Consider the following 21,938-nt stretch of genomic DNA (forward strand, 5'->3'; position numbering starts at 1 on the left):
GGCAGAATTACCGGAAATTGATTTCAAAGCATTGTATATTTAATTGTTTAGATTACTACAAATTCATAATACAATTAGAGGCCATAACTTTAAGTCTGTAGCATAAATAATAAAAACCCAGAGTCACATATTGGGGTTCAACACGAAACCAAAAGAGCAGTCAAGCCACTAGAGAAGTCTTGCCTTTACCAAGGCTGGGTGATGCATACTAAAACAGATTAAGCCTGTCTCCCCTCTCATCTTAAATCCCCTCTAGGGCTAGGGTTAAGCATGTGACTCCCTAGGACAATGATTAAGGTGAGCCACTACCACCTGAATTTGTATCTGCATTGATCTTATGTAGCCCATGGTAGCTTTGAACTCACAGAAATCCATCTGTTCTGTCTCTGTCTCCCTAATCTTGGGATTAAGGATGTGTGTCACCATTGCCTAACTTCTAGTGGCTTTAGTTTTGACTCTGGTTTTTAGGCAAGATTTATTTATAAAAATACAGAATATATACCACTGCAAGTCTCTGAAAATTAAAAGACATCCAGTCTTTCTATGTCTTGTATGTAAATATTCTACTATAATTTTACTTAATTTATTAATTTCTAATTGATCATCAAAATAATTACATGTGTTATGTGTCCTTAGGTATGAAAATCAAAGGTTTCTCTCTTCTTCAATTTAGTAAGTATTGACACGATCTAATACTTAACAGAATTTCTCTTTAACTACTTGAAGTGTATACATCATTGTCAACCTAACAGGAATCTTGAACTCCCTAATCAGTGTTCTCATGACTTCCAAGTGAATTTGTCAGGAAAGTGAAAGAAATTGAGATGTGTTTAGTCCTTCCAGTGTCAGTCTCCTTGTAACTGCACTAAGTGGACACAGAGAAGTACTCACTTCTCCAATTTATCTCAAAATAAATAATGCAGAAGTGTGGAATCAGGAAAATTCTTTCTCTTATAAATTCAAAGTAGTGTGTTCATTTTCCTGGTGTGATCATTAACCTTGCAATGGTAATAATGATGTTCTTTTGTAGGTAGTCAATTACTGTGGACAAGAAAGCACACCAGTTTAGAAATATGCACCTTGTAAATCCCATATTACTTGTATATAAATTTACTCAGACTATGAGAAGGTTTTCTTTGGTATCTCTGTTAATTCAATCCATTAGCAACCTACACAAATCTGTGTACTCTAGTATATTTGACCAGCTTCTCTAGTACAAGCAAATGATAATGGGGTAAGACATTGAAATAAGTGCCAGATAGCTTTAATGGTCAACTTGACACACAATAGGGTTACTTAGGAAGCTCAATGGGAAATTGTCTAATTAAGGTTGGGATCTTGGTATATGTGTAAGTGAAGGCCATCATTGTTCATGTTAAGTGGCCCAACCCATAGTAGTTTGCACCATTTTTTTGAACTGGACTTTGAACTATATAAGTGAAGAAATTAAGCTAGCAGCATAAATTCACTTTTTTAGTTTTCTTTTGACTGTAGAAACTTGTGACTATATATTGATTATTAATTAATATAGTAATATTAAACCCATCATACTGGATCCTATTCCTTTGGGTAGCACCTGAACTAAAAAGAGGAAAATAATAAGAATAATAACAACAACAAAAACACAGCAATACATATACATTTATTCCTCTGTGCTCTTGACTGTGAGTGTTATGTAACTAGTGTGTGTTCCTGCTTCAGTGTCACCTCTCTGATGGGCAATAACCTAACATAGTACATGGAATAAGTACTTCCTCACCCAAGTGAGTGCCCTTTGGTCAGTGTAATTGACACAACAACAGAAGTGAAACTCAGGCAGAATTGCCCTAAGATTTCTAGTTATATACTTTATGCAAGTTTAAGAAAATTATATCTATCTAGAATGTTCCTGAAAACGATTGGTGAGTTTAATATTATTATGTGGAAAATGGCAGTCATTTTATAGGTTATACAACATTGAAAAGCAGCCACAGTAATACTTCTGAAATATAACAGTTACCTTTACACGAAATGCATTTGCTTATTGCTTTAATAACTCTGATAACATTCTACAGAAGTGTCATTCAGACCATTAATTTCAATGTGAAAAGAGACAGTTTTTGAGAGTACATCAGATGTAGTGAACAGGAGGCTTTATTTATTTATAATATATGGTTTATGTCTATGACTAATGAATATGACTAATCAGCTTTAAACTGACTATGTAGGTTTAATTTCACATGGTATTTCATCATTCCAAGGGTTCACAATAAATTTGCATTGTGTTGATTGCATAATCCGTCAATTTCCACATCATTTCTATGTGTTTGTATGTTTTATCTATTGTGTTGTCATAGAAAGACTAATGCTTTTATGTTTTACTCAATTTTTAGAGCAGAATTTATATTTTAGTATTTAAATTGATAACTAAAGACAATCTTTATTTAAATACTATATAAGAAAATTTCTCTGAGACAAATCCAATAGAGACTAAAAAATCTGCTAAATATATTGAGTAAGAGATCAATTTATGCTTTATAGATTTGATACAACTGCCTACATTGTTAAGGAAAAACCTATATTCAGATTGTTCCAGCAAAACAAATGTCATTAGTTTTGTACACAAAAATTAAACAATGGCAGAAAGCTCTCCACAAAAAAACCTTTCTGATTGTTAACTAATGACTTTCATGCAAAGCATTTTTTTTAATTACCCTTAATTCTTTTCCAGGGGGATATGTTTATATGCCTGAATACTGGAGATTTTGTTGCATAAGACATTTATTTCAACCAGTATTATATTCTTTCAACATAAATATTTCATTCAATGTAGGATCAGGCTAATGATCCTTTAATTTTAAAATTTCTCAATACTTTTCTTCTAATACCCATGTAGTACTTTATATATGGTAAATATAGATATGTCATAATTCATTTCTTCAATGGGTACTAATGTTTCAATTTTTCTATTATAGATATTATTAAAATCAATATTTTAAGGTCCAAGTATATTATTGCCTTTTAAATTGCATGTAATGAATTCATGGTGATATGTATTTTGTAGATGTTTTAAATAAATATTCCTCTAAAAGTGTTAAATGCTTCCCAAAGGTACTTAGTATGAGAAATATCATTAAAGTTGTATAATTATTTATATAAAATAAGCATAAATAATATGAGATAATAAATGTTCATGAACATTATATTCTCTTCATCAGTTTAAGTAGAAAGGAGGGAAGTTGAATTAATTTACACACATAATTTGGTTGGTCTGAGAGCAGTAAAATAAATATGTAGTTTTGATACAAATTAGTTAGTATGTCTGATAAGATTTCTTATCAATAAATCCTGAGTTCATAACACTGTCGGTGCAGTGCAGTAGGTAATGATAAATATGGAAAAATGTGTTTTTGATAATTTTACTTATTGCTGTAGTATCATAACATTCTCAATGAGAAAAATATTAACCTGTTTGGTTGTTTTTATCCATATTAGATACAAAAAGCAATTTAACAAAGAATGGCACATTAGAAAGCAAGAACAACTGCCCTTCATAAGACTTTTATATTTTCCTGATGTCTTTGACCCTCAGATTTGTCAAAATAGTGAATCATTTCATTCTTGTTAAGTTTTAAAAATATTTTTTGATATTGCCAAAAACCATATTTGTTGAATGTCTTTTGATCATGGCCTCCCCACCCCAAACTCCTCCTAGAGCTTCCCCACCTCTCTACACAACAAAGTTTTTGTACTTTCTTTCAAAAAATATACATATATATGATACATTAATTTTATGAAGTATATATATATATATTACAAGAAAAACAATAAAAGAAAAAATCTCAAAAATGAAACTAGAAACAAAAATCTAAAGATAAATAAGATAAAGATGATAGAACAAAGAAAATAAAGAAAGATTCATTAAAAATATTAAGTTCACTCTGTGATGGTCAATTATTTGGGGGCATGAAGTGTGGGAACTGTTTTGATGTGACTGCTAAACCTAGTGAGGCTCTTGATTTTCCCTTTGCCCTTGAATATCATTTGCAGATAGATTCTTAATTTGGTATGTGACTCGGTGACTCTGTCACTATCTCAGTGTTTGGGACCTGTCTGGCTTGAAAATGTTCAGTCCATGCGTATACTGCCACAGAATCTGAGAGTTCATATAGGCATCAATCCTGTCATTTCTGGAGGACATTTTTTCTTTGAGTCGTCCGTCACCTCCAGCTCTTGCAATCTTCGTGCCTCCTCTTTTGCACAGATCTCAGAGTTTTCAGCGGAGGGTCTGATGAAGACATTCCAATTTGGACTGAGGGCTTCACAGCCTCTCTCTGTTTCTCATTATCAAGTTATGGGTCTCTAGTTTAACCATTCTTAACACAGGTGCAGCAGTTCAGATTTCTACCCAGAGATCAGCATTTGCCCTCATGTGTTCATTTGTGAACAGCAATGAAAAGAAAAAATATCCATATTTGTGCCTGAGATAATTGCTGGAAAGACTGAGTCCAAGACAGTGGATAGATGATATTAGTTAGAACTCCCTTTAATAGAAGAGTGGGAAGAAGTGAAGGACTTGAACATTTTGGTCTTTCTTTGAGAGAATAAATAAAAGCTAAGAATATGGAATACTCTTTCTTTCTAGTCCTTATGATTTATGAGTATAATAAAACCTGATGACTCAAAAGCACACATTGTTTTTCTTTGGGATATGAATCACCTCAGCACAGTCAAATGTTTGTTCTTTGTAGCAACAAAGTGTTTCACAACCAGTGGTTTTATTTTTGCCATCATTTTCTCACAAAAAATAATATTTGTCCTCCTAAGTCCATCCCAAGTCAATCAGAAACATGCTTTATATTTTACACACACCAAAGAAAGGAGCCTGCTCCAGATACAGAAGAGAAATGAGAAGAAGCATGCAGACTAACAGAGATGTCTTTTAAGAGCCATGTGCTGGATGCTGCCACTGTTTTGGTAACAAGGATATTTGGGGCCAGTTTCTAAACTTTCATCATCTTATCTGTAAAAATTGAGATGATTACACAAAATGACTTCAAAGAATTTTCACTCTATACCTTATTTCAACCTCCTAAGTCATATTAGTCAAATAGGCAAGAAAAGCAGATGTATCATATCAGGAATATGGAAAGACACTAAAGAATATGCAGAACTCAAAAATGACTTGTGAAAGAACTCACATGAAACACAATAAATCTAGTATGGCATACTTCAAACATTTGATTTCACTGATCATTTCAATTCATATTCTTTTCATTGCTGTATTTTCCAACATTCTTATCTTGTCTGTTTTCTTTGTACTAGTCACAAGACTTTAGTGGATTTTAAAGTGTGTTTATAGGGGTGTGTGTGTGTGTGTGTTTATGGGGGGATGGTAGGCATGTATGTAAAACCAAAACAAACTAATAAGCTGACTTTCACTATTTCTGCTGTCCTTAAGTTGGTACAGACATGTCCTTAAATGCTTCATGAAGATTAAAACTAAAACAAATTAGAAAATGTCAGCTGTCTATTCGATAATTCCCTAGTGTGACTGAAAGTAGAAAATTCTTCATCAAAATAAGTGACACTGGACAAACAATAAATGGAAAAAATTAAAGAATAATTGGAAGGGAAAGTAGATGAGAAGGCACATGCTTTTAAGAAATAGAATCATGGTGACCTCTATTTGTTGTAAAGAAGATTTTGGTTTGGGGTAGCAGCTAAACTTAACTGTGAGTACAAGAGTAAGATTTGAAATACAGTAAGGAATTCTACTGGTTGAGCAAGGTAACATAATAGATCCTTTCTAAGACTCCATGACTTCATTATCTATGAAAAATTATCTAGGTTTATAGTACAAGGGAAAATTTCCCATGTTAAGTGTGCCTTAAGTTGAATAAGACATCTCTTGGTTACCAGCACTATATGAGTATTATTATATCCAATAATCCACATTTCACCTTTCAAGTCATCTTGCCAGGCTGACAATTGTTTGCGGTTTATAGATGTTGCAGGGGCCAGAATTATGCATTGGTTGTCTCCTGTGAGAGCTTGCAGAATACTTCCTTGTGTCATGGATAGTAGAATACAGCAAGGAGGCTTCTGGGTTCCATCTAGGCTGAATCAAGAGTTCCCTCTCCTAAGCGTGGAATGTCTTGATCAGTATTATCTTTTACAGATCCATCTTTCAAAAAAAGATTGTGATCTGTGAGTTTACTTCTCAATAAATAACCCTCTATCATTCTCAAAATAAATAAATAAATAAATAAATAAATAAATAAATAAAGGAGATTACAGAGACCAACAGGCTTTATTAAACACAATTCACTATTCACTTGGAAAACTGATACATTTCCACCAATGTTTGAGTGGCAGAAAGCAGTCAACCCAAAGCAGTATTTGAATAAAATAAGTAAGACAATAGAAACTGAAAGAACACCAACTAATGGTAATATTAGAAATATTGCAATAGTTTAACTTATTAATTTTTCTAGAATGCATTCCCTTATATCAAAAGTTGTCTTAAAAATAATATAACATAAGTGAAATTTTCTTCTCATGAAAAATCTAAGTTTTCATTCCAGCTCCTTAGTGATCTTCAGCCCTGCCTATAGTAAGTAGAGTAGCAATTAGTTTGTGCCAAACACAGACTCACACACCATCTGCCATTGCTTGCCTTTCTGTTTTCCTTCCTTTTCATACCGTTTCTCTTTAGTTGCCTGAAGTTTTCCTCTTTCTTTGAAATTTTAAGGATCCAAAATAACACAGATTTCAGGTAGTAGGGATTGACGTTAAAAATAGCAACAGGAGCTTTAAGAATATTCCCATCTTTTCAACCTGTAAATTCTTTTTGTTTTTCTGCTCCTAATAAATATGTTTCTTCTCATTTTTCTCCTATGAGTCACAGTATCAGAGAACATGAGTAAAGATATGTGACAAGTATTCACATATATTCTTAATTATAAAGATAATTACAGATTGCTTCTACCAATTACAGAAAGTCTGATTATTCCCAGTGTTAAATGGCATACTAAGATTATATTAACATGCTTTGGCCTCTGTAATAAATTATCACTGTCATAAAACTTATCCTTTCCTTGTTCTGGAGTCTGAAAGTCTATACCTTGTTGTACTAGGATAGAATGAAGATGTTGGCAGAGGCAAGCACTCTCCATTACTATGGAAGGATCGATTACTCAATTCTTGCTATCTTACTTGGTTTGAAGCCCCATAGGGATAATATCTGATTCTCTGACTACACTGTTGTCTGCTTTATCTGTAAAATCCTCCCTTCACCTCAGACTTGAAACTGTCATTAAAGTCTATCATTAAGCTATCATTAAAACTAGACTATCATTAAAACTGTGTCCTCACAGTTTCATACATAATATGCCATTGTGATATCCAATAAGTATTTGAGCATAAGCAGAGTTTTGAAAAACTATTGCAGAAAAGGTTATAGAACAAGTAAAAATAGGTTCAAGAACAATTAATGATATTGTAGCCAACAAATGATACTATTTGAAATACTTGCCAAGAAAAGAACAAATGATTTGTTTAAACTTTAATAAATGACTGAAAGGCATAAAATTATTAAGCATATATACCTTTTTGTTAATAAAAGGCAGAGATTTTTAATTAATTAGCAATATCACATATAAAGAGTAAACTAAAAAAATAACTGTATTTATTTGCAACATTATTATTAGAAGTGTAACAGGGAAATATGCTAAATACAGATTCTATTTTAATTATTTTACCAATTATTTTAAATAATTAAATGTTTACTCAATCTGCACTATTATCACTATTATCTAAACTTGTAATAACACATTTTAATCAATAGCTATGGTATAAAATACTAGCTGTAGGTTAGACTAGGAAGAGAGTGAGCCATTGACTCTGAAATATAACCTCCTTGCTAATACTGTCATTAATCCCAAATCATTTGAAAAGGATACACAAGCAACTAGTGGGCTATATTTTTCACCACAGGAGAGATATTTTTTTCTCATTTTTTTATTCTTAGATTCTAGTAAAGTAGAATAATCAAAAATCTTACAGAACTTAGCAATATAGTCAGTTTCAATAAAGAGAACAGTGTAGGCAAGGTCATATTTTCCAAGTTTGCGTAAGTTGTCATTTTCTGTTTCAAGTGAACACCGAAGGAAGAGAATGGAAGGAATCCACAGTGTATGTTAGTAGGCATTACATTTTTTATGATTAAATAATCAAGAAATGCTGTTGAAAATTAGTCTATTTGAACAGCTGAATTTTAAAACCAGAAGCTCAGTTGCTAGTGACATTTTTGGTCTTCTATTATGTACACTGATAGGGCATGAACTAACACTCTTACACATACACCCTGCAGCCCTGAGTAGGAGACACTAGCATTTTTATTTAAAAAACATATTTCCTGTAATAATATCCTTTATTTTCAAATTATAAATAAAGAAAGTGTAGAAGTGACTGTCCCCTGCTGACATTTAATTGCACTAGTTGGTTTTTGCACACATAATTGTGAGTATTTTAAAATAAAATTTGACACTTGTTATTAAATACTACACAGTACAACATGAATGAAAAATCGTAGATTCTCTAACCCAGAGTAATTGGAACAGCTCATCAGGAAAGCACACACATTCAAAACACAGAGTCTGAGATTTGTGTTAACTAGAAAATAGCACAAATGCTTTCAATGTGGTTTCCACATACTTTGCAAATTTTTACAGTAAATTTTGAAACTCAGACATGCTAAAGTGCACTTCCTTCTCATTCTCTTCCCCAGATTCCAGTCATGCTACCTATGTTCTTTCTTTTCCTGTAAGAGAGCCACCATGTTTTGCTTGAGTTTGCCTTCTCTGAAACAAATGGCAAGCTTGTGGTAACAGCTTTATCCCAAACATAATCTATCAAACTGTACTATTATAGAAAAAATAAATGGTACTTAATGAAACTTGTTGCATAAGATGGTGAGATTTCAGTTAACTATTTCTACCTTATATATCATATGAGAACATATGAAATGAGAGAATTGAGTTAAGGGGTGATCACGAATGTAGGTTATTTAAAATGGATTAGAAGAAATAAGTGCGATGCGGTCATTTGTGATATGCAGGCACATTGTATAAGGAAATGAAGAGAAAACTTATGAGAACAAAAATAAAATGTATAGGGAATGATAAAGACAGAACAAGTATCAAAGCATGATAGCCAAATTTATCTACATTTACAGACAAAAGAAGCTAGTCATTCCAGAAGGGTAAAGATGTGCTCTCAGTGTGAGACTATCAGACAGTAAAGTGAAAAGGTACAAATCCAAAGATTTGAAGGTAATGCACGCTAGAACACAATGGCTCTTTCTAAAATGAAAGGTTCTTTCTTCACTGTGAATAAAACAGGAAACTATGGATATGGTGTTCTATGCTAGGTATTTAAATGTTCATTCTGAATGATATCAGAATAATACAGAATGGCTATGAGTTCTGTGATGAAACAGGTTTTTAAAAGAGCCATCAAGCATTTGTTTAATGAGCAGAACATACCAACCTCTAACAGAACACATGGAGTTCCTGTAGACTTCTGTTTTGTGAGATTACATCTGAAGACTTCATTGATCTAAATATATGTCTAAGCCAGACCTCAGCATTCTTTCTCTATAGAGGGCAAATTAGTGACTCATTGTCATTTGTGTCTAAGGAAGTAACTAAGACAGGTATATCATTTAAATTACTTTAGCTATTTTATATCTCTTGCTGAGTAACTATAAAGTTGAAAATGAAAAGAAACATTCATAATACCATTCACACATAAGAGTCAAGAGCTAGAATTATGTCTTACATATTGTCATGTTAAAGTATGGTTTTTACAATATTTCAAAATAATTTTATGGAAACATTATCTATAGAGATGTTTTTCTTTGTAGAATTTTCGTATTAAGTAATACATATTGTACTCATTCTGTTACACTGTCTCTTAGCTTGAGTTTTTTTTTGTTTTGATTTTATTATATTTTTTAATAAAAATATAAACTAACCCTATCCCACATACCAATCCTAATTCACCGTCCCCCCCTTCCAATTAGCTATAGTCATCTCCCCCACTCCCATCCATTCCTCAGAGAAAATAAGCACTCTGGGCTGTGGAAGGTCCAAGGCCCTTCCCACTATATCCAGGCTGAGCAAAGTATCCATCAAAAGAGAACAGGTTCCCCAAATGCCAGTCCAAGCAGTAGGGACAAGTCCCAGTGCCGTTGCCAGTGGCCCCGCAGTCTGCCCCAGCCATACAACTGTGTAGTGGTGGGGCTGCGGGCAGGCCTGCTTTTCGCCTCACCCGGCTTCCGCACGGCTAGCTTAGTCCCTGAAATAACAACATATAAATTGTATTCATTTAAGCATTGCCTGGCCCATTATCTCTAGAGAGTTAGTTACTGACTAACTCTCATATTTTGATATTAACCCATTTTTAATAATCTGTATAGCACCACGAGCTGGTGGCTTACCGGAAAAGATTCAGCATGTCTGACCTGGTGGCTGGCTCCATGGCTTCTGCCTCATTGTCCTCTTTCCAGCATTTTGTTTTGTTTATTCCGCCTACCTAATTTTTTGTTTTATCAAAGGGCCAAGGCAGTCTTTTTATTGACCAATGAAAATAATACAATAGACAGATAACCCTCCTCCATCATTTTTCCTTTTTCTGTTTAAACAAAAAAGAAAGGCTTTTATTTTAACATAGTAAAATTACACATAACAAAACAGTTATCAAGCAAGAATTATAGTCACAATATTTATAACTATATTTTTATCATAATAATGGAGAACTATAACTATGACTATCCATTCTTCAACTCCATCCAAGACTCCAGAAGGATATATTACCTAAGTAAACAAGAAGTAAGCAACTTTTAAAACTCTAGAAATGACAGAGACATCTTGCTGTCTGGACAGTCACCCAAAGTTTCTCTGTATCGTTGGGGCACCCATCTTTGGCCTTTAGGCCCATAATATTCAGAGACATTTTCATGAAGCAAGAAATTTTAAAGGCAGTTCAGTCACTATCTTTTATGTCCTGTAGAATGTCTCGCAGACTCTTTTATGAATCAAGAACCTCGAAAGATCATCTCACCTTTAGGCAAGTTCAGCAGTCCTATCTCTGCGGGTTTTCTGTGTCCAGTTTATACAACAGCCCAGGCAAGAGCAGTTTTTTGCCCAAATGGCTAACCAACTCCATAAGGAGTCTCTTTGATGCCCATCTTTCTCTTGAAGTAGATTGGTGCTGCCAGGAGCAGACGTGTCTCATTGTCCTAAGTTGTTAAAACATTAAATGCTATGTTCTGTAGTCTTTGAAAGATATGAAAAATGTCTATCTGAACTTGCTAAGGTAAACTGCTTTAGTGTGTCCCACCATCATGAACATATTTTGCTCATACTCTGTTTCCTTGCAGTCTTCAACTGGACTTTGGGAGCTCAGGCCAATGCTCTGCTGTGGGTCTCTGCCTCTCCTTCCATTAGCTGCTATATGAAGGTTCTACAGTGACATTTAAGATATTCATCAGTCTGCCTACAGAGCAATGGCAGTTTAGGCACCCTCTCCTCCATTGCTAGGGTCTTAACTGAGGTCATCTTTGTGTATTCCTAAGAATTTCTCTAGTGCCAGGTTTCTTGCTAGTCCCATAATGGCTCCCTCAATTAAAATATCTCTTTTCTTGCTCTCATCTCTGTTCTTCCTCCAAATCGGCTATTCTGTTACCTCAAGTTCTCCTCCCCTTTCCCCCTCCCTTCCTTCTCCCCTTCCACCATCCCTTCTCTACCAGCCCCCACTCAGCTGAGATGATTCCATCCCTTGACATGAACAAGGGAGAAGTTGCCCTGGAGGACATTGTCTTAGGAGAGCTGCCCTGCGACTTGCCTGAAAGATTAGTCCTAGGGGCCCTGACTGACAAGATCAGCTACCACCCAGATCTCCAGATTAGGCCTTGAATTGGCCCACCCTAAAATTCACCCATCTATTCCTGCTGGAGGACACGAAGGTACTGGTACAGCATAGCAATAACCACAGCAACTCCATGACTCAGAGAAACAGTAAAATATCCACAAGGAGTTTTGCTGAGAGTCCAGTTATAATGGTGTGCCAGAAGCCTTGAACTAGACCAAAGACTCATTGCAATAAACATTGTTTGGGCGTGGCTTGTTGGACAAAACGTAAGTAAAGTGACAGCTCCTGAAGCCAGTAGGATAAAGAGTTGTTGGAAAGACAGAGGAGCATGGTACCCATCCAGAGAGTATAGGTTCCTAGAAATCCAGTACAAGCAGAAGGGATAAATTCTGCTGCCACTGCAAATGTTCCTCAGTCTGCCCCAGCCATGCAACTGTCAACCACACTCAGAGGGACTAAGTTGGTCCTATGCTTGTTCTTTCCCAATATGTCTCATGTTTGTGAGCTTCCACTAACTCAGGTGGACTGTTTCAGTGAGTGTACCCATCATGGTTTTGACCTCTTTGCTCATATTCACAAAATGTATTATTCTCATTTTGGGTTTATTTGTGTGTGTGTGTGTGTGTGTGTGTGTGTGTGTGTGTTAACTGATTTGGGGGAGTTCCTTAGCAGAGGATGCTGCAGAGGTGGGGGGGAGGATATGGAAGGACGGGGAGGTGAGCAGCTTTGGAGCACGTGAAATTTCAAAGATTCACTGAAGAATTATGCTATAAAAAGTCCTTTCTTCCTAAATACAACAGTATTGCGTATTACTAGAAAGAGAGAAAAGAGTTAATGTAAGTTTCATGAAGTAATTGAGGTTAAAGAAAGCCTATTGATAATTTAGCTTATTTGAACAATGAAATGAATAAAGCATGTTAAAATATATATCACAGATGCAGTATATTTCTCTGTGAATGTGAAGGAGAGAACAAACTACTTTATGGAGAGTCTGACATATTTTAAGAGTTTAAAAGCTTGTATTTTATGCAAATAAAAGCTATTTTTTAAAGTATAAGTTTAGCCTCATATTTCTTTTTTATTGATTTTTGTTGAGCTCTACATTTTTCTCTGCACCCCTCCCTGCCTCTCCCCCCCCCCACTTCAGCCCTCCCCCAAGGTCCTCATCCTCCCAATTTACTCAGGAGATATTGTCTTTTTCTACTTCCCATGTAAATTAGATCTATGTAATTCTCTCTTAGTATCCTCATTGTTGTCTAAGTTCTCTGAGATTGTGGTTTTTTGGCTGGTTTTCTTTGCTTTATGTTTAAAATACCACCTATGAGTGAGTACATATAATTGTCTTTCTCTGAGTTATCTCACTCAAAATACTGTTTTCTCTCTCCATCCATTTTCCTGCAAAATTCAAGATGTTGTTATTTTTTCTGCTGTGTAGTACTCCAGTGTGTAAATGTACCACATTCTCCTTATCTATTCCTTAGTCGAGGGGCATTTAGGTTGTTTCCAGATTCTGGTTATGACAAAAAAAGCTGCTATGAACTTGTCCTTGTGACATGATTGAGCATCCTTTGGATATACACCCATAAGATGTATTACTGGGTCTTGAGAAAGGTTGTTTCCTAGTTTTCTGAGAAATCGCCATAGTGATATCCAAAGGGGTTGTACCAACTTTCATTCCCACCAGCAATGCAGAAATGTTCCTTTTACCCCACAACCTCTCCAGCATAAGTTGTCATCAGTGTTTTTCATCTTGGCCATTCTTATAGGTTAAAGATGAAAACTGAGTTGTTTTCTTAATATGAATCATCACCTTAATTTTTTCAAACACTAAACCAATAGAAGACAGAATAAAACCCATTGTTGCTTGCAGGAATGTGTGAAGGATGTTAATATAATCCGAGAGTAATTAGTTATATTATTAATGACCTGATAAAGGCACACTGATAGTGACTGATAATCAGTGAACCAGCTCCCAAATTTGTCATCTCAGTTCTGCACATGCTACAGTACACATGTACCCATATCTATAAACATAGTTATAATAAAACTTTTAAATTAATAAAAATCTTCCAAAGGGATAGCTGGACAAATTTAGGAAATAAATGTAAGTATATGTAATAATGTAAATAATCATTTCAGTCCATTATTGATGTAAAAGTATAAAACCCTGATAAGTTAAATAATAAAATCATCACTGCATACATACCTAATTCAACCAGACATCTATCTGTATGTGTGTTCATTCATCTACTATACCATCCATTTAACAATTAAATTTTTACTAAGTATCCAACTATACAGATTCTACAGAAACGCATTAAAGTCTTAGAGGAAGAAATGATTAAATTATTTTAGCAGTTATTATACAACACATAGTTATGCAATATTTGCTCAGAAAATAATTTTTATTTTATTACAAAAAATATAATATCAGACCATTACTCTACACTCAGTTCCTTCTACTAGTTCTTAAAACTATGATCCCAACAGCTGTCTCTTACAATAGCTGAATAATTTCTTTTTCTACCAATCTTATTCAACCTCTTCTCTCAACATCCAGCCAATTTGTGGTCTTAAGCACATTTGCTCTGCAAACAGACAGAATAAACTCTACTTGTGTTGCTCCTCTTTGAAATTCATTGCCTTTTCATGTTTTAGTTCACTTTCAAAACTCATAACACAGTTTTCTGCAGCTGATGTATTGATTAAGATCTTGGATCTTGCAATCTTTCTAAAGGAAGTATCTTTGATTTAGTTAGTCATATTTTTTCTAACAATGGTCTCAGATGCTGTGATTCAGCCCTCTCATTTTGATTGAACAAATGGAACATATAAGAACAATCTCATCTTTTTGACTCATGAATCTAAAAGTATGTGTGAGGGTAAAAATGGGTGGAAAGAAAAACTAAAGCCTCTGATTGTGCACACAAGATGAAAGTGAAGATCTCAAGTAGCTTTATGAGTATTTACATGAAGATGAAAGTAGCAATGGCTGTCTCCTAGAGAAATGCACACACACACACACACACACACACACACACACACACACAGAGAGAGAGAGAGAGAGAGAGAGAGAGAGAGAGAGAGAGAGAGAGAGAGAGAGAGAGAAAAGACGTCACCTCAGGAAAAATACACAAAAAACAGAAAGTGGACCTACTTAAATAATGACAAACTCAAATAATAGAACATTAAGCCTGACTCATAGAAATTAAGTAGAAATGGAGGAACAATTCCTATTAAGAGAAGTGCCACCTAGGAAAAAAAAGAGCATACAAATAGGAGTGAAACAGTGGAGAAATATTTTCAGAAATGTGTAGTCAATGGTGTCAGACACTGAAGAAGGTCATCCATCTAGAGCAAGCCTGTATCTTGTGCTTTCTGTGGATGTGAGAACATAAAAGCCATCAATGATGTTGAGATGAACACTCAAGGAGATTTCAGGGAAAGGGAGCATATGGGTGAATGTAAGATAAGGGAAGTAATACTGTGTTAATGTAGTTGATGACAGTTGGTGTGAAATTTGTATTAATGGAAAGGGAGCATATTCATGCTACAGAGTTCAAACCACCTTTTACTTGTAAGAGAGAAGTAGGTGATAATTGGCAAAGGTATGTTCTGTGCTAATAAACATCCCAAAGTCCTAATAGAAAGATAAATATTATCATAGTATCTTTTAATTTTGTGGTAATTGTATTAAGATAAAACCTTGCTTTTGCTTTGCTATTATTTAGCCAAATTACATATGCTAAATACATATAGACCAAATTTTATTTAGTCTGGCATTCTTTTATTTTTAGTTTGAATGATGCAGGTGCAAGTACATTTTATTTATTTTTATTTTTTTCCTTTTGTCAAAAACAGATTGTTTTTGTTGTTTGTTAATTCTCTTGCTTGTTTTCTCATGTACTATACACTTACTGTGGTTTTCTTTTCTTCTAGTCTTCCCAGGTTCCTCACACATCTCCTTACATCTGAATTCACTCTTTTCTGTCTCTCTTTAGAAAGAAAAATCTTCTAGAAGATAATAATAATATTTATATAAAATATGATGTAATAAAACTAAACTGAAGCTTCCAAATAGTATAAAAACAAGCAGAAGAGAAAGAACCCAAGAGAAGCCACAAGAAACAAAGAACCACTTGCTCACACATTCAGAAATTCCATAAATACACAACACTGAAAGCCATATTATATATTAAAAGGACCACCTGTAGAAAAAAAGAAAGAACAAAAAATAAATTAAATAAAAATAAGATAAAGGAAAATCCCTGGCATAATATTATGAGCAAAGAAACCTTCAAGATACCTTTTCTGTTGATTATCTACTGCTAGTTATAAAGCCTACCCTAATAATTAGTTTTCCCAGTAAAAATCCTTTGGAGAAAACAAAAATATCATTTTCAAGAGGTTATCAGTTGAAAATACTTCTTTGTTAGGGAAGGGGACATGTGTCCACTTCTCCTGCCAGTTCTAGGACTTGATCTGGTGAACACTGGTGCAGGCTTTCCATGTGCTGCCTCAGTCTCTGGAAAATCATGGTGGCTTTGAGGGACTTGTATTCTCAGAGTCCTCCATTGCTTCTGATTCTTAGCATCTTTTTGACTCCTCTTCGGCAGGGTGGCCAGAGGCCCAAGAGAAAGGTTTTAATAAATACCTTCTGTTTTACACTAAATGTTCCAAGCTCACTCCCTCTCTGCATAGTAACTAGCTGAAGACTCTCTGTATTTGTTTCTATTTGCAACAGGAGAAAATTTATGACAATGGCTGAGAAAGACACTGACCTATGAGTATAGCAGGAAGTCATTAGGAGTCATTGTATTGTTTTGTTATTTTTGTCTATTTGTTTGGTTTAGTTCAATTTAGAACAATAATATTTAGTTTTACCCTAGTACCCTGGGCTATCTAATCTGAGGTTCTTAGACACCTAAGCAGTGTTCATTATGGATTCAAACCTGTAGAGTGGTCCTCAAGTAAAATTATATATTGGTTGGTTTCTCACACAAGCTTTCTGATACCATTTACCTAGGATCTTGCTGTGAGGGCACCATTGTAGATCAAAGATTTTTTAGTTTTTCCATATGAAGCTGATAATTGTTCTTTCAAGATCTGTGAAAAATTGTGTTGGGATTTTGATGGGGATTGCAATTTTTATTATGCTGATCTTACCTATCCAAGAGCATGGAAAATCTTTCCATTTTCTAGTATCTTCTTCAATTTCTTTTTAGAAGACTTAAAGTTCTTGTCAAATAGGTCTTTCACTACCTTGGTTAGTGTTACCCCAAGATATTTTATGTTATTTGTGCATACTGTGAAGAGTACTGCTTCCTTGATTACTTTCTTAGCTTTTTAATTATTTGTATATAGGACGGTTAGTGATTTTTTTTAGTTGACCTTGTATTCTGCCACATTGCTGAAGGTATTTATCAGCTGTAGGAGTTCTTTGGTAGAGTTTTGGGGGTCACTGATATATATTATGATATAACTTGCAAATAACAAACGTTTGACTTCTTCTCTTCCAATTTGATTTCTTTTTGACATCTTATAGCTCTAGCAGAAGTTTAAGAACTGAAGAGGCATGCTTTTAAAATGAAATCTCACACTATCTCAGAATTGTATTATTTAATTAGGAGTAGTCTCACAGATCATAGTCCTCTGTTTGAATGAGGAATCTAACAGCCAGACAAGCAGAGGGAGTGCATGCTTTATATTGGCATTTATAGTATAAAAGGCCATGGCCAAGTTGAGGGAGGGTTAATTAAAGGCTACTGCCTGAAGAATTCCCTACAGTGCCTCCCACTTTTGATTATATAAGAGAGTTTTAAGCCTAATACAAAGTTATATACAATAAGAACAAATATAATATAAAAATTAAATTACAACCAACATAAACAATATTAAGCAAGTGAGATAACCCAGACCCAGAAAGTTGAACATGGTATGTACTCACTCATAAGTGGTAGTAGCTGTAAAGGAAAGGATAATGAGCCTATAGTCCATGACCCTAGAGTATCTAAGTAACAAGGCAAACACTAAGAAAAATATATGGAAATGAAAAATAGACCAGATTAGATTGCCTGAAAAAATTGCAAGCAAGAGGGTGGGTAAGAAAGAATGGAGGAAGGGGAAGAGGAGGAGAAAGGGGAGTGGAGGAGAACTTGAGGGAACAGAATAGTTGAGTTGGAGGAAGGACAGAGACAAGCGCAAGAAAAGAAATATTTTGATTGAGGAAGCCCTTATGGGACTAGCAGGAAACCTGGCACTAGGGAATTTCTCAGGAATCCACAAAGATGACCCCAACTAAGACCCTAAGCAAAAAAGAAGAGGGTGTCTGAACAGGTTTTGCCCTGTACTCATATTGATGAATATCTTTAATGTCACCTTAGAACCTTCATCCAGCAACTGATGGAAAAAGAGACCCACAGTGGAGCACTGGGCTGAGCTCCCAAAGTCCAGTTGAAGATTTGGAGGAATGAGAATATAAGCAAAGAGGTCAAGACCATGATGGGGACACCCATTGAGACAGTCTACCTGAGCTAATGGGAGCTCACTACCTCCAACTGGACAGGGAAGGAAGCAACAAAGGTCCAGACTAGATTCTCTGAATTTGGTTGACAATTGTATGGCTGGAGCAGACTATGGAGTCACTAGAAGTGGCACCAGGATTTGTTCCTACTGCTTGTACTGGCTTTTTTGGGAATGTATTCTCTTTGGAGGGATACCTTGCTCAGTATAGATATAGTAGGGTGGACCTTGGACATTCCCCAAAGCAACGTGCCTTACCTTCTCTGAGGAGTGGATGGGGAGTGTGGTGGGGGAAGGTAGAAGGAATGGTAGGTGGGGAGGGAATTAAAACTGGGATTGGTATGTAAGGTGAAAAAAGTTAGTTTATTTTTTAAATAAAATAAAAAATAAAACACAAATTGAAAAAACAAAAATATAAGACTTTTTGGGCTGGGTTGGTGTTTACATTTCTCCTTTAGTAGTATGCTTAGTACCTTCTCATACCAAAGACACAAACATATGGACAAAGGCTCTGTATAGTCATAAGATTGACTTCTGTACCATAATAGCTGGAAATTAAAATCAACCTAGAAATCCCTCAACCAATGAACTGATAAAAAATGTAGTATGAGAAGGGAGAGCAGTGAAGGAGAAATCTTCATAGAAGCAGGTATTATTCATTGATGGAGAAACCTGTGGCTAGGAAAACTCCCAGGAATCTGGGAAGATGACCCCAGCTAAGTCTCCTGGCTATCTGAGACTTTGCATCAATTTTGACTAGATATTTAACAGCTGATAGCTCAAATCTCTGAAACCTTTTGTAGAATAGCATGGAATTATTAGGGGAAATTAAGCATACCAACTTGAGACTGTTGATTAGAGGGTATTAAGACTTCAGTGAGGTAAATATAAAATTAAAAGAGAAGAATCTCCTCCTTTTAAAAGAGACAAACCTGTGCACTCTAAAAATAACTAAGCATTATCTTCTTGACATAGCAAAGCACCAACACAAATAAACTCACAGTTGTCAGAGCAGTGTCCTAGAGTATGTATTTTTATTTCAAAATTGAAATCAACTAAAACCATCTGGGAAGAGGTGAACACATTTGAGAAAATTCCTTCTAAAGAATATACTGTAGGAAAATCTATAGAACATTTTCCTGATTAATGATGGTTGTGGAAGGGCTCAATTAACTAGGGACAAGTGCCACTCCTGTGATATGGTCCTGGACTGTGTTAGAAAGAAGGCTAAGTGAGTCCAGAGAAGTAAGTAAGTACAATGTGTTTATTCACGGTTTCTATTGTTTCATTTCTGCCTCAAGGTTCCTTATTTTAGTTTCTGTCCTGAATTCACTTCAAGCTAGATTATAAATTATTAGATGTAATTAACAATTTCTTTCATATGTTGCCTTCAATAATCATATTTTATCATAGCAATAGAAATGTGATTAAGATAAACAACAATCCCTAATCCTTAGAAAAGCCAACTCAGATCAAATTCCAACATTGAGGCAGAAGTTGTGCCCATAAGCCGACCCCTAGATGTGGATGATTTTCAACTGTTAGCTGTTAAAAAAATACAAAAATATGATCTTCTCTAGTAGTGTATGCTGTAGCAATTAGACCTCTTTCTCTAGAGGAAGATGATGCTTCTGAGAATGTTTCTGCAACACAAAATCATCTTGAAGGATATTTTTGTAAATGTCCAAAGTTGAGTGGGTAGTGAGAGAATAGTTGGAAGAGTTTGGGAGTGAATATGGTCATAACATATTGAACAGAAATTACCAAAAAAACTAATAAAATGTTATAGTGCAAAAAAACTAAGCATAAACTATTCATTGAATGAATACAAATCATACTCTTTAGCAGTGAGTCAGTGAATGCAGATGGTTTGTATGGAAGAGATTCAAAGGACTAAACAGCACAATCATGGACAACTTATGAACTGACTGTTCCAATATTATAAAACCACTCTACTGGGAATGCATAATATAGTGTTTCATAGTTGTTTAAAAACTAGTGCTGGTCTGTTTAAGCAATTGTTGAGTTAAGTTAATCTTGTTTCATGGATATAAAATACAAATCTGCTAAATGTTTGCTTTTTGATTCACCTAAGAAAGAATAATCAGCATCAATAAAGACATGAGCATTTACTACTTGCCTTCAAGTTAGAAGATAAATATTTTATCAGATCATTTCATGTACAAAGGCATCACTTAAAATCCATAATGTGGAGTAAGGGAATAATCAAAATAAATGAATCAATACTTGAAATACTAAGGTTGTCTGGCATATTGAATAAATATTTTGCTACTTTTTAGTAATAAAATTCAAATATTTATACTAAAATTCATTTTCTGTGTATATCACAGATAACAACAAAAAGAATATAAGGAATTTTCTTAAGATACAGTTTAGATACATAATTAAAAATGAAAAAAAATCATGAGTCATTTCAGAAATAGTGTGACACCATCTGTGAGAAATACAAAAGAGGATGATTAGCATGCATTATTTACTTGTTTGAGAGTTGCATTTCCTTGTGTGGTGTGATATACTTAGTACAGCAAAATGTTTAAAACATTTTTTATAAATATTTAAATCTTAAATCCACTGAATGAAAACATTCTACATTAGATGTTCTCATTCCTGTTACAAGGTGAAATTAAAGAATAACTTGTTAATATATACACAACCACACCTACGCACACATATATACACACACACACATATATATATCATGTGTATATGCATACATTATGCATTATATATGTGTGTGTATGTGTGTGTATGTATATGTGTATGTATATGTATGCATATTTTTTCCAGAAAAGGCACAAAGTCTAATTTTTTCAGTGGGGTAGTGGTATAGATCAAATGTTGTGAAATTCATCCATTGAGAATACAGATTCTTTTCTACTTTAAAATTTTTAATTTGAACAGATTATGATGTCACAGAGATGTAATCTCAACATTAAGATTCTGGGCCAAAAATTTTTGATTTGTAAAACAATAACAGTATAATAATTTTTTGAAAATTATTTTTGTCTTGCATAGGATCTTTCACACACACACACACACACACACACACACACACACACACACGGTGTGGGATTCCCTTCTGTATGCGGTATGCTGTGAATACCATTGGCTTATAAAGAAACCGTATTGGTCTGATAAGATAGAACAGTTCAAAGTGGGGAAAACTAAATTGAATGCTGGGAGAAAGAAGGGTGGAGTCAGGGAGAAGTCATTTAGCCACTGCTGGAGACAAATGTTCTTAAGCTTTGCTGGTAGGCCATGACCTCATGTTGATACACAGATTAATGGAGATGGGTTAAATTAAGATGTAAGAGTTAGCAAATAGGAAAATAGACTAATGGGCCAAGCAGTGATTTAATTAATACACTTTCTGTGTTATTATTTTGGGAGTCTGGGCAGTTGGGAAATGAACAAGTGGCTTCCATACAACAAATTGGTCCACAAACATTGTTGACTAAATCCACATAAAACCTGAAAAA

Source organism: Myodes glareolus, chromosome 16 (assembly GCF_982192425.1).
Source record: "Myodes glareolus chromosome 16, mMyoGla1.1, whole genome shotgun sequence".
Classification (NCBI taxonomy): domain Eukaryota; kingdom Metazoa; phylum Chordata; class Mammalia; order Rodentia; family Cricetidae; genus Myodes; species Myodes glareolus.